Consider the following 12,576-nt stretch of genomic DNA (forward strand, 5'->3'; position numbering starts at 1 on the left):
TTGTAATAATGATTGAAATGCAAATCAGAAGGTTGGAAATTCTGTGGAAACCAGTTTAAAGCTTAATAAATATCTATTTTGCACTAACAGTATTGTATATAAAATATAATGATTACTTGCTTAACCCCATCTCTATTACAGCAGTGATTCGTTTTTAATCCTGTAGCCCTATTTGATTTATACCCCTTTTACACCAAATTCCCAGATCCGACCCGGTATTTGGAAAACAGTTCCAATCTGGGTCGGATCTGGTATTTTTCCCGTTTACACTGCTGTGCAGACCTGCAGTGTAAATGGTGGCGGCTCTTGGAGATGACATCATCACTATCCTTTCACCTACTCCCTGCCTCCGCGGCAGACAGCAGTCGAGGCTGTGTGCGCCCCCCGCCCCACCTTCCATACTGACTGCAGGGCGCTGCGGTCCGGAGGTTGGGCTCCCCCATTTCTGTAAATGGATGACCTGGCATACCCGTTTAAACTGCCTCCACCCGGGTCCTCCCTATGTTCCATCCTGTTCAGGACCAGGGTAGGATTCGAGGGGAAATGGACCTGTGTTTTTTTTTTTCCAGCTACCTCTTATACACCAACGCTCACCCGGGTTCACAAGGCAAAACCCGGGTTTTTGCCTTGGTGTAAAAGGGGTATTACATAGTGTATACCCTGAGATTGGCCAGAAACCCACAGGAGAAAATAAAGTCTAAATAAAAATGCAATAAACAAAAATGAAGCATCTAACATGTAGCAATATGCATTGTTGTGTCTGGTGCAATGGAAGTAAATTTATCTAGAAATCCTTAACAATATCTGCTTACAAATACAGTAATAACTACAGAGCAGTCAAAATGTCTTTGTTATTCACTAACTCAGTGGTTCCCAAACTGTGTGCCTAGGCACCCTGGGGTGCCTCAGGACACTTGCAGGGGTGCCTTGAGTTGGTAGACCAAGATCAATTCATATTATTTATGGTCAATGTACAAGGCAAAACCAGTGCTAGTGGCTGCCAATCATAATATATGTGGACAAACAGAAGCAAATCCTGTCCCTCACCATATAACTGTGACATATAAATGCAATGCACTTAATTTAGTTTTTTTTTTCTCAATTTATCGATAAGAAACATTTGGCCTAGGGGTGCCTTGGAAATATTTTGATGCTCTAGGGTGCCGTGATTCAAAAAAGTTTGGGAACCACTGCACTAACTGATAAAAATTGTGTAACTTTATGCTGATACAATCTGTGTACCTGTAATAAACCTCTCCCTTCAGCTGTATACCCTTCTCTTACTGCACCTATCCACTGGCTCACTAGATCAGCCAGCTCTGGTCATTGCTTTCTTTCCACAAAGGACATTCAGCTGATATATAACAGATTATGTAAACTGGAGTCTGTGCCCACTACCTCTTTCCTATACCATCAGCCTATTGCTTGGTTTTACACTGGGCATAGTAAGACTATGGAACAATGACACATACTGTACTATACATTGAGACATGCAAACTTCCAACAGAGTGGAAAAGGATAACCTCGGAACAGTGTGCAGCGAAATAATGCAGACTACACCATTCTGTATGTTTCTAGGATTAATAGCATCATATTACTATTGTCATAAATGTGTGTATATACTGTGTGTGTATATATATATATATATATATATATATATATATATATATAATGCAATGTCCGGCGGCACTCGCAGTAATATGACAAAGTAACAGCCACAGGCAATGTACTGCCAACGTTTCAATTAGATTTACTAATTTTCCTCAGGGCATACAGAATACAAAAATTACTCACCATTTATGTGTTCACCCATCACCAAGTGAGTCTGTCAGCGCCGCGCGGCAGGCACCACGCCGTCTGCACGCACGTCACGTCATGACGTCATCACCCTGCTCCCACACCATACAACAAACTTTATTAAAACTGTAACAGAAATGGACAGGCATTAATGTCAAAATACCATAATAGCGCAACTGTCACTGTGTAAAAAACAAACAGCATGCGTAATGAGCAATAATATGCTGTATCCATAATGTGGATCTACTTAATAGACACTAAAATGAATATTGAACATGGAGAAAAAACACTATGAATTACAACAAGGAACAAACGAGAACACTATAAAAAACAGTGTAATCCGAGCGATTCGTTCAGACCTTGGGGACTAAGAGTGCCCAGTCTGAAAATCCACTCCGCCTCACGCTGTAAGAGAAGCTTAGATCTATTGCCCCCCCTCACCGTTGGGGGGACATGATCAATGATTTTATGCTTGAAAGCCGTTGGTGAGTGCCCCATTGCTGCATAGTGTCTAGCAACGGGCTGCTCACTAGACCCTTTGAGTACCGCAGTGCGTATGGCCATTCTATGCTGGGCCATGCGCACTTTGAATTGACAGTCTGTCTTTCCAATATAATACTTGCCACAAGGGCAGACAAGAACATATACAACATGGGTAGTGGAACAGGTGACCCTAAATTTTATAGGGAATAAGATGTTCTTAGCAGGGTGTTTGATACTGTCACCTGTCCACATATAACTGCATGTGACACAACCGGTGCATTTCACACAGCCCACTTTAGGAGCACCAAGGAATGTGGTGTTGAGGGATCTTTCAAAATTAGTGATGTCATTATGTACCAAAAGGTCACGCAAATTGCTACCCCTGGAATAACTTGTGACCAATTTTTTATTTTTAAGGCTAGGCAAGTCCTTATCAGTGGTAATTATAGGCCAATAGGTTTTAACAGCTGCACTAGCTCTAGCACTAGCTGTATTAAACCTATTGGGCCAAAAAATCCTGTTCTCAGAGGTTTTGCGTGATTTTTTCTTGAGAGCTTTTGACCTAGGGACTGCTAAGACCCTTTTCTTAGTCGACAAAAGTTGTTCATAGTCGTAACCTCTCTCCAAAAACTTGTGGATCATCTGATCCAATTGGACCTGAAGGTCCTCCTCATTGTTACAGATCCTCCGGACCCGCAACATCTGTGAATATGGCAGTCCCTTAGTTACTGAAGAAGGATGGAAACTAGAAGGGGACAATAACATGTTCCTATCAGTGGATTTTACAAAAAGGGACGTGTTCAAATGGCCATCAACAAGACTGATGCGCACATCCAAAAAGTCAATCTGACTGAATGAATGTGTACATGTCAGTTTAATCGGACTATCACTGCCATTTTGATGATCAATGACCTCATTGAGGGCAGCTATAGAGCCTCTCCACAACAAGATCATGTCATCAATGTAGCGAGCATAATAAATGACGTTTTTGGTCACCTCAGGGTTAGAAAAGAAAATATCGCGTTCCACCATCATCATGAACGCATTCGCGTACGATGGGGCCACCGAGGACCCCATCGCACAGCCGGTAAGCTGAAGAAAAAATTGGCCATTAAAATAAAAATAATTTTTGGTGAGAACCATTTCTAAAAGATCACAGAAAAATCCCACATCAGGACCCTGGTACTTAGGGCTGGTGGAGATCAAAAAACGAGTGGCCGCAATGCCCTGGGGGTGTGGTATGCTAGTATAGAGTGAAGTCACATCTATACTGCACAACACACACCCCTCAGGCATCTGGCCCAAATTATTTAATGCCAACAATAATGAAGTGGTGTCTTGCAGATAATATGCAGAATCTTGTATAACAGGTTGCAGGTAGGGTGGCCAATCCCGGGATCGGGATCGGTGGGATCCCGGGATTTGGCCTCCAAAATGCCGGGATTTCAATCCCAGGATTGGAGACTCCAATCCCGGGATTAGACTGCACATGTGCAGTCTAATGCCGGGCAGCGTCTGAGCACCCGCTCAGACGCTGCCCGGCTTCTCCCATACCCGGCGTGCGGCCTGCGCAGCGTGATGAGGTCAGCTGTCACGCTGCGCAGGCCACACAGCGGAGCCGCCCACACACCCAGCAACCCGGCTTATCAGCACACAGCACACGCCCGCCCACCCGCCAAGCTACGCGACCACCCGAACAGCTACCCAGCCGCCCAGCTGAAGCTGCCCACCCGAAGCTGCCCACCCGCCCAGCTGAAGCTGCCCACCCGAAGCTACCCACCCGCCCAGCTGAAGCTGCCCACCCGAAGCTGCCCACCCGCCCAGCTGAAGCTGCCCACCCGAAGCTGCCCACCCGCCCAGCTGAAGCTGCCCACCCGAAGCTGAAAGCTGAAGCTGCCCACCCGCCCAGCTGAAGCTGCCCACCCGAAGCTGTACACCCGCCCAGCTGAAGCTGCCCACCCGCCCAGCGGACATACCTGCAGCCCACCCGGCTCCCAGCAATATCTGCACGCTCGCCCACCCACCCAGCACCCGCAAATGTAAGTTCTGCGAATGTGCAGGGTGGCCCGGACTTTTTTTTTTTTAAATTAGGGAAGCCAATACCGGGATCCCGGGAATCCCGGGATTGAGCATTTTTCAATCCCGAATCCCGGGATTGAAAAAATGCCCCGGGATTGGCTTCCCTAGTTGCAGGTATATATCCAAGTAGGCCGACACTGGTTGAAAAATGGATCCCCTGGCAGAGATGATAGGCCTGCCAGGGGGATTAACAAGGCTTTTATGCACTTTTGGAAGAGTGTATAAAAGCGGTCTCCTAGGAAATTCACAAGAAAGAATTCTTTTAGTGCGGTTAGAGATCAACCCAGTGTCGACTGCAGAGGATAAATACCTGTCTACCTCAGATTTAAACACATTGGTAGGATCAGATTTCAACAATAAATATGTGGAGCCATCAGCCAACTGTCGCTCAATTTCTAGACGATATGCAGCCACATCTTGTACAACAATAGAGCCGCCTTTATCAGCGGCTCTAATAACAATATCGCGTCGACTACTCAAAGCTCTCAATGCATCATATTCATTTTTATTGAGGTTTGAGTGACGTGCCAAGGCTGATTCCTCCAAAGGATTAATGGAGGCTTCTACCAGACGTACAAACGATTTTATAGAGGCATTTAGAGACTGCGGATCATAAGTAGACTTGGGGGCTAATTTGCGTAGTTCCGATGGTAATGGATCGTCCGTAGGAATATTACTTAAAGTCCCATAATGTTCCTGCAGTTTCAATTGGCGATGTAATTTATAGGTCTCCACCTTCCAGGTAAACGGGTCAAAGCGAGTAGTTGGCACGAAACTTAAACCTTTTTGTAAAACAGCTTCTTCATAGGTGGTGAGTGGAGTGGAGGAAAGGTTGAATATCACCTCTTGTTGCTGGGTGGTTTGCGTCCCCTTGATACGCTGCCACTGGCCTCCTCGACGACAGGGTCCTCGTCTCCGGCCCGCTGGGCACGGGTGCGCACCGCTAAAGGGATAAATCGTTTCCTGGCATTTACCCTGGAACGACCTCTCCCCTGTGGCTCAAAATCGCTGGCTGAATTAGCCGAATCATTAGAGGAACCTGTCTGTATCCCTCGACCTCCTCTGCGGCGATTGGGAAAACGATGTTGTTGGCGAGAATATCCCGTCAACCATCCATACACATTTTGATTGTCATAATCTTGACAGACTTTAAGATATTTCTCTTTCTTATATTTAATAATCTCACGTCTGTAGTTTTCTACTTGTGTTTGGATTTTCTCCAGCCATTTCTCAGAGGGGTCATTCTGCAAGGTGGCTTTATGGGTCACATCAAAGGCGGCCAATTTCTCCTTGGTGAGATTAAGTTCGCGTGTGGATTCTTCCACTACCAATATTAATAAGTCAAACGAACACTTATTTATAATCGCGCACCATTTTTTGCAGAACGACACATTATGTCGACCAATCGTTGGTATATTGGTGACACGGAAGCCGCGAGGTATCCTTTTATCGGTATAATATTCAGACAATGTTGCGGCATGATAGTAAAAGTCCAACTCGCGTTTTTTTAGTTTCAAGAGCTCATGGTAAAGGTCTGAGGCGGTGATGTTATCAGGGGTATTCAAAACACGCTCTTTGTATATAATTTTCTCAGCTTCCAGGTCTGAGTAAGAGTGCAACTCATCCCTGTCCAATAACACCTTTTCAAACACGCCTTCCATCGTAGTTACAGGTAACAAACAGAGGAATTACCTCACTAAAATGTGCCACTGTACAGCACAAACAGGAGCCACTTGATGAGGAAGTAGAACACCATACAATCCAGGGTGCCTGAGCCAGAAATGCAAACACTGATTGCCCAGTGATGCAATGGATACGTCGATGGGCTCTGGCACTCTCTATAGCAGATATACTTGTCCCGTTGCCATCCGCGATAGGAACCTGGCAGGTCCCATACAATGCAATGTCCGGCGGCACTCGGAGTAATATGACAAAGTAACAGCCACAGGCAATGTACTGCCAACGTTTCAATTAGATTTACTAATTTTCCTCAGGGCATACAGAATACAAAAATTACTCACCATTTATGTGTTCACCCATCACCAAGTGAGTCTGTCAGCGCCGCGCGGCAGGCACCACGCCGTCTGCACGCACGTCACGTCATGACGTCATCACCGTGCTCCCACACCATACAACAAACTTTATTAAAACTGTAACAGAAATGGACAGGCATTAATGTCAAAATACCATAATAGCGCAACTGTCACTGTGTAAAAAACAAACAGCATGCGTAATGAGCAATAATATGCTGTATCCATAATGTGGATCTACTTAATAGACACTAAAATGAATATTGAACATGGAGAAAAAACACTATGAATTACAACAAGGAACAAACGAGAACACTATAAAAAACAGTGTAATCCGAGCGATTCGTTCACCTGCAACCTGTTATACAAGATTCTGCATATTATCTGCAAGACACCACTTCATTATTGTTGGCATTAAATAATTTGGGCCAGATGCCTGAGGGGTGTGTGTTGTGCAGTATAGATGTGACTTCACTCTATACTAGCATACCACACCCCCAGGGCATTGCGGCCACTCGTTTTTTGATCTCCACCAGCCCTAAGTACCAGGGTCCTGATGTGGGATTTTTCTGTGATCTTTTAGAAATGGTTCTCACCAAAAATTATTTTTATTTTAATGGCCAATTTTTTCTTCAGCTTACCGGCTGTGCGATGGGGTCCTCGGTGGCCCCATCGTACGCGAATGCGTTCATGATGATGGTGGAACGCGATATTTTCTTTTCTAACCCTGAGGTGACCAAAAACGTCATTTATTATGCTCGCTACATTGATGACATGATCTTGTTGTGGAGAGGCTCTATAGCTGCCCTCAATGAGGTCATTGATCATCAAAATGGCAGTGATAGTCCGATTAAACTGACATGTACACATTCATTCAGTCAGATTGACTTTTTGGATGTGCGCATCAGTCTTGTTGATGGCCATTTGAACACGTCCCTTTTTGTAAAATCCACTGATAGGAACATGTTATTGTCCCCTTCTAGTTTCCATCCTTCTTCAGTAACTAAGGGACTGCCATATTCACAGATGTTGCGGGTCCGGAGGATCTGTAACAATGAGGAGGACCTTCAGGTCCAATTGGATCAGATGATCCACAAGTTTTTGGAGAGAGGTTACGACTATGAACAACTTTTGTCGACTAAGAAAAGGGTCTTAGCAGTCCCTAGGTCAAAAGCTCTCAAGAAAAAATCACGCAAAACCTCTGAGAACAGGATTTTTTGGCCCAATAGGTTTAATACAGCTAGTGCTAGAGCTAGTGCAGCTGTTAAAACCTATTGGCCTATAATTACCACTGATAAGGACTTGCCTAGCCTTAAAAATAAAAAATTGGTCACAAGTTATTCCAGGGGTAGCAATTTGCGTGACCTTTTGGTACATAGTGACATCACTAATTTTGAAAGATCCCTCAACACCACATTCCTTGGTGCTCCTAAAGTGGGCTGTGTGAAATGCACCGGTTGTGTCACATGCAGTTATATGTGGACAGGTGACAGTATCAAACACCCTGCTAAGAACATCTTATTCCCTATAAAATTTAGGGTCACCTGTTCCACTACCCATGTTGTATATGTTCTTGTCTGCCCTTGTGGCAAGTATTATATTGGAAAGACAGACTGTCAATTCAAAGTGCGCATGGCCCAGCATAGAATGGCCATACGCACTGCGGTACTCAAAGGGTCTAGTGAGCAGCCCGTTGCTAGACACTATGCAGCAATGGGGCACTCACCAACGGCTTTCAAGCATAAAATCATTGATCATGTCCCCCCAACGGTGAGGGGGGGCAATAGATCTAAGCTTCTCTTACAGCGTGAGGCGGAGTGGATTTTCAGACTGGGCACTCTTAGTCCCCAAGGTCTGAACGAATCGCTCGGATTACACTGTTTTTTATAGTGTTCTCGTTTGTTCCTTGTTGTAATTCATAGTGTTTTTTCTCCATGTTCAATATTCATTTTAGTGTCTATTAAGTAGATCCACATTATGGATACAGCATATTATTGCTCATTACGCATGCTGTTTGTTTTTTACACAGTGACAGTTGCGCTATTATGGTATTTTGACATTAATGCCTGTCCATTTCTGTTACAGTTTTAATAAAGTTTGTTGTATGGTGTGGGAGCACGGTGATGACGTCATGACGTGACGTGCGTGCAGACGGCGTGGTGCCTGCCGCGCGGCGCTGACAGACTCACTTGGTGATGGGTGAACACATAAATGGTGAGTAATTTTTGTATTCTGTATGCCCTGAGGAAAATTAGTAAATCTAATTGAAACGTTGGCAGTACATTGCCTGTGGCTGTTACTTTGTCATATTACTCCGAGTGCCGCCGGACATTGCATTGTATGGGACCTGCCAGTTTCCTATCGCGGATGGCAACGGGACAAGTATATCTGCTATAGAGAGTGCCAGAGCCCATCGACGTATATATATATATATATATAATAAAATGCAGTTGTTCTTCTTAGAACATTGTGTTTTAGTGCTTTCTGCCTTGTTTGTAAATGCAATAATAATTTGCACCGTATGCCTGATTTTATTTGCCTGGTTTCTGGTAATAAATGAATGGGAAAGCTCTGTGCACTTTGCATATGTAAAGTATTCACAAAGCCAACAAATGTGTACAGAGCACATCAAACTTGTATAGACAACATGTCAACCACATGTGAAGGCTGCATGTGCTGCTGCAGGTTTTTTTTTTTATAACTCAAACAGAACACCAATGGTCTGGTCTTTTAAAACCAGAGATGGCATTACTAGAAAGGGTATTGTGGCCAATAGTTAACACTGATTGCAGTATGTGTTTAACCCCTTGAGAGCCAACATCTCTGTGAGAGATGTTCAAAATATCCACTAAAAATGTCAGCATCGCTCACATTTGTTATATGAATTCAAATAAATAATGTTGTGTAAAAAAAGATTATGGGTGAGATTTAATATGAAGAGAAATGACCAAATCTCTCACTTTCTGAATCTCTCATCCTATTAAATCTCACCCAATATTTCTATAACATTATTAACATTACAGGTCACTATGAATGACTACAAATGTTTAATTGGCAAATTTCAAACCTTTTTTGCCAAATTCATTTGACACTCAAAGGGTAAACAGCAATCAAATATATTATTATTTATTGTTAATTATTAATATTATTATTATTATTATAAATAATGAATGCTTAAAAATTTAAAAAATTTAAATATACATTTTTATATGCTATATATTGTAAGCTTGCAGCAGGGCCCTCTTACCTCCAAGTCTGTCTGTTGTTACCCAGTTTGTTTTATCTCTGTTTACAATTGTAATCTGCTGCACTATATAAGAACCTGTTAATAAATAATAAATAATACAGTAAGATTCAGCCACACGTTTGAATCTCTGGGTCACTGATTATTTGTCAACTGAAGTGTGGTGACCAACAATAATGCACAAGGAGAAAAAGTATGGGGTGAGGCTAAAAATGTACTGTAATAACATGTAGAAACTCAGGCTTGCATTGTACCTAAAAAGGTGGACGCATGGTGCGATTTTGGCAGGCGATTCTGACTAGATAGTCAAAATTGCCTAGAGGTTTATTCAAAATGGCAAAAGTGTTAAATATGTAGCCGATACCGATGTGCGGCCTCGCTGTCAGTATCTCATAACAAAAGAGACTGTGCAGGCAAGTCTACTTTGACTAGATTGTAGACTATCATAGTGAGCATAGTCACAATCTCCAGTGCATATAGTCATAAGGGGCCATTTAAACTGTTGTTGGGTGTGTATGGGGCGCTGTAGAGTTATATCTCTTATTATATTTTTGTCTGTGTGAATAGAAAAAGGAAGAATAAATACCCTGTTTCCTGCTATCACTATGCCAAGATAAAATGCAGACTAATTACCTATGATAAGTAATAGTGCTGTGCTACCAGTGTGCAGATTATTATAGAGAAAGACTGAATACTTCCTAATACCAAGCATTAGCAGTCAAATAAATACTCAAATAAATACTCACTTTAGTGTACTCACCATACAGTATAAAGATCATATCATTTTCAGAATAAAAACAAAATCTAATTAGAATAAGTTTATATGTTGTGGAAGGATTTTTAACTTTGTGTTACTATATTTGTTTTGTTAGCATGATTAATCATTTAAATAATTTGATTGAACTTATGTAATAAAAACTACTACTACTAATACATACCTCCCAACAGTCCCGATTAACGCGGGAACGTCCCGGTTTTCGGGGACATTCCCACGTCCCTCCCACAGCCGGCAGTGTCCCACGGCGGGGGAGGGGGGCTGTTGGGAGTCCCCCCCTGTCAGCTGCTGAGCAGCCATGTATAAAGCGTCTATTCCCGCAGCCAGGGGAGCTGGGGGCATGGCTAGTGGCTCACAGAGCCTCTGGGCCATGCCCCCACAGCGGCAAAACGGGGGCGTGGCCTCCCAGGAAGGCGCACATATAGGCCACACCCCTTTCTGTATAGCCATGCCTCCTAATCTTCAGCGCACGTGAAGATTAGGAGGTATGCTAATAATAATAATCCCCAACAAAATTTCTTTGTGGTTCTTTCTCTCTTGAGATGTGGTATTATCGTTCAGTTTACATGTGATTGTCTTTGATTTGCTGAATAAGCCTTTACCCTTTGAATGCCAACATCTCTGTGAGAGATGCGCAAAATATCGGCCTTAAAATACCAACATCTCTGTTAGAGATGAGCAAAATATTGGCTGAAAATACCAGCGTCGCTCACATTTGTTATATAAATTCAAATAAAATGTTGTGTAAAAAAAAAAAAAGGTTATATTTCCTATATAAGGTAAACATTACAGGCCATTATGATGACTAAAAATGTTTGCTTGCCAATTTTCACCCCCTATTTTGACAAATTCACTTGGCACTCAAAGGGTTAAGGTACTACCTGTAAATCGATGATTGTACATTTTATATGCATATTGTGTGCAAAAGACAGTGTTCCCAATGACCACCTGGATGGATTAATCAGATGTCAGTCAGGTAGAACTGTAAATACTGTCAGATGTTAATCACTCTGGTTCAGGTATGTGTTTGTCGTATAACTGTCCTGTTTTATCCGGCGCATTCCAGCACATTGATGAATGTGTCGCCTTCATATTTGGCATAAGCCTAGATGTATATCTCAAGCAGACCCTCGGCAGGCAGATCTCACCTATACTCATGTTCTGTTCAGACCATAACTTTCCGTGTTCACAATTGCCAAAATCATTTTATCTCTTGGCATAGAGATCCTGACCTTGTGCTAATTTAAGAAGCTTTGATTTAGCTATTTATGCAATGTACTCCACCAGTAATAGTAAGTTCTTACATGCGTGATTGCTGGCTGCAGAGGCCTCTGGCTGCTAAGAGGTTAACACAAAGGCACTGTGAGGGGCTCTCTGTATCCTGCCCATGGCTAAAACAGAGTCCCAGCATGAAGCTTGGAGTCAGATGCAGTAATACTTGTGATTCAGGGCTCACCAAGATTAATGTGCTGGCTAAGTAGCAGTGACAGGACAGCAAACACGCAGCCTGCAGCATTCCCTACTCACACAGGCCGCTCATTCAGCCCTTGCAACTTGCTTCTTCTGCAAACTAAAATGATACGATGGAGTTTGAGAGATGAATAAATAACACTTTCACACCCCCTGCCTGCCTGGCTTGTCTGCTGTTTAACCCGTCCGCAATCTGAATTTATTCTGGCAGCGTTTGGCTAAGGTGACACGCCGGTGGCTAGATCGGGGCACTCAGGATATTGGTTGCTGACAGAAACCTCTAGAGGGTTTGAGATTGGTAGGAGGTTCCAAATTGAACTCATGTCAAACTTTGCTTGGACACTGTTTCAATTTCATATTTGTACTCCGGATCGTCCTGCTAGTACATTAGTATCTTGTGATTGCTCTCTGTCAGTCTCCAAATGTGGCATCGTCCCAAAATAGAGAGAGCCAAGTTGGCAACTGCGCCCCTTGCCTCTCAAAGGATCCTTTATCCAGCTGAGTGCAGTAGCTCTGGCGAGGCCTGCTCACTGGGGATATCGGCTAACCCTCCCAGCCTTCATTTTCATGCATGACACAGGTAGACTGAGGGAAGCAAAGGGGGGTAACTGGAAGAGAAGTTCCCCCCTTTCGGTTGGGTCAGAGGGGCCTCGCTGACGCCTCTGCGGTGGAAAAAAAAATATTGAAAAATGTGGCGG

The 12,576-nt window shown here is 43.4% G+C and overlaps 2 long non-coding RNA genes across 2 annotated transcripts in view; one reads left to right on the plus strand and one right to left on the minus strand.

The window, feature by feature from the left end:
* The window catches only part of LOC146008931 (uncharacterized), a 159,581-nt gene that overhangs the window by 46,529 nt on the left and 100,476 nt on the right, over nt 1–12,576 (plus strand). The gene's annotated exons all lie outside the window — the stretch shown is intronic.
* Nucleotides 9,649–12,576, minus strand: part of LOC146008932 (uncharacterized) — a 141,599-nt gene continuing 138,671 nt past the window's right edge. The window contains exon 6 of the long non-coding RNA XR_014444589.1: nt 9,649–9,711. This is a non-coding gene — a long non-coding RNA (uncharacterized LOC146008932). The remainder of the gene's footprint in view (nt 9,712–12,576) is intronic.

The sequence above is a fragment of the Crinia signifera genome, chromosome 6 (genome assembly GCF_055691185.1).
Source record: "Crinia signifera chromosome 6, ASM5569118v1, whole genome shotgun sequence".
Lineage (NCBI taxonomy): Eukaryota > Metazoa > Chordata > Amphibia > Anura > Myobatrachidae > Crinia > Crinia signifera.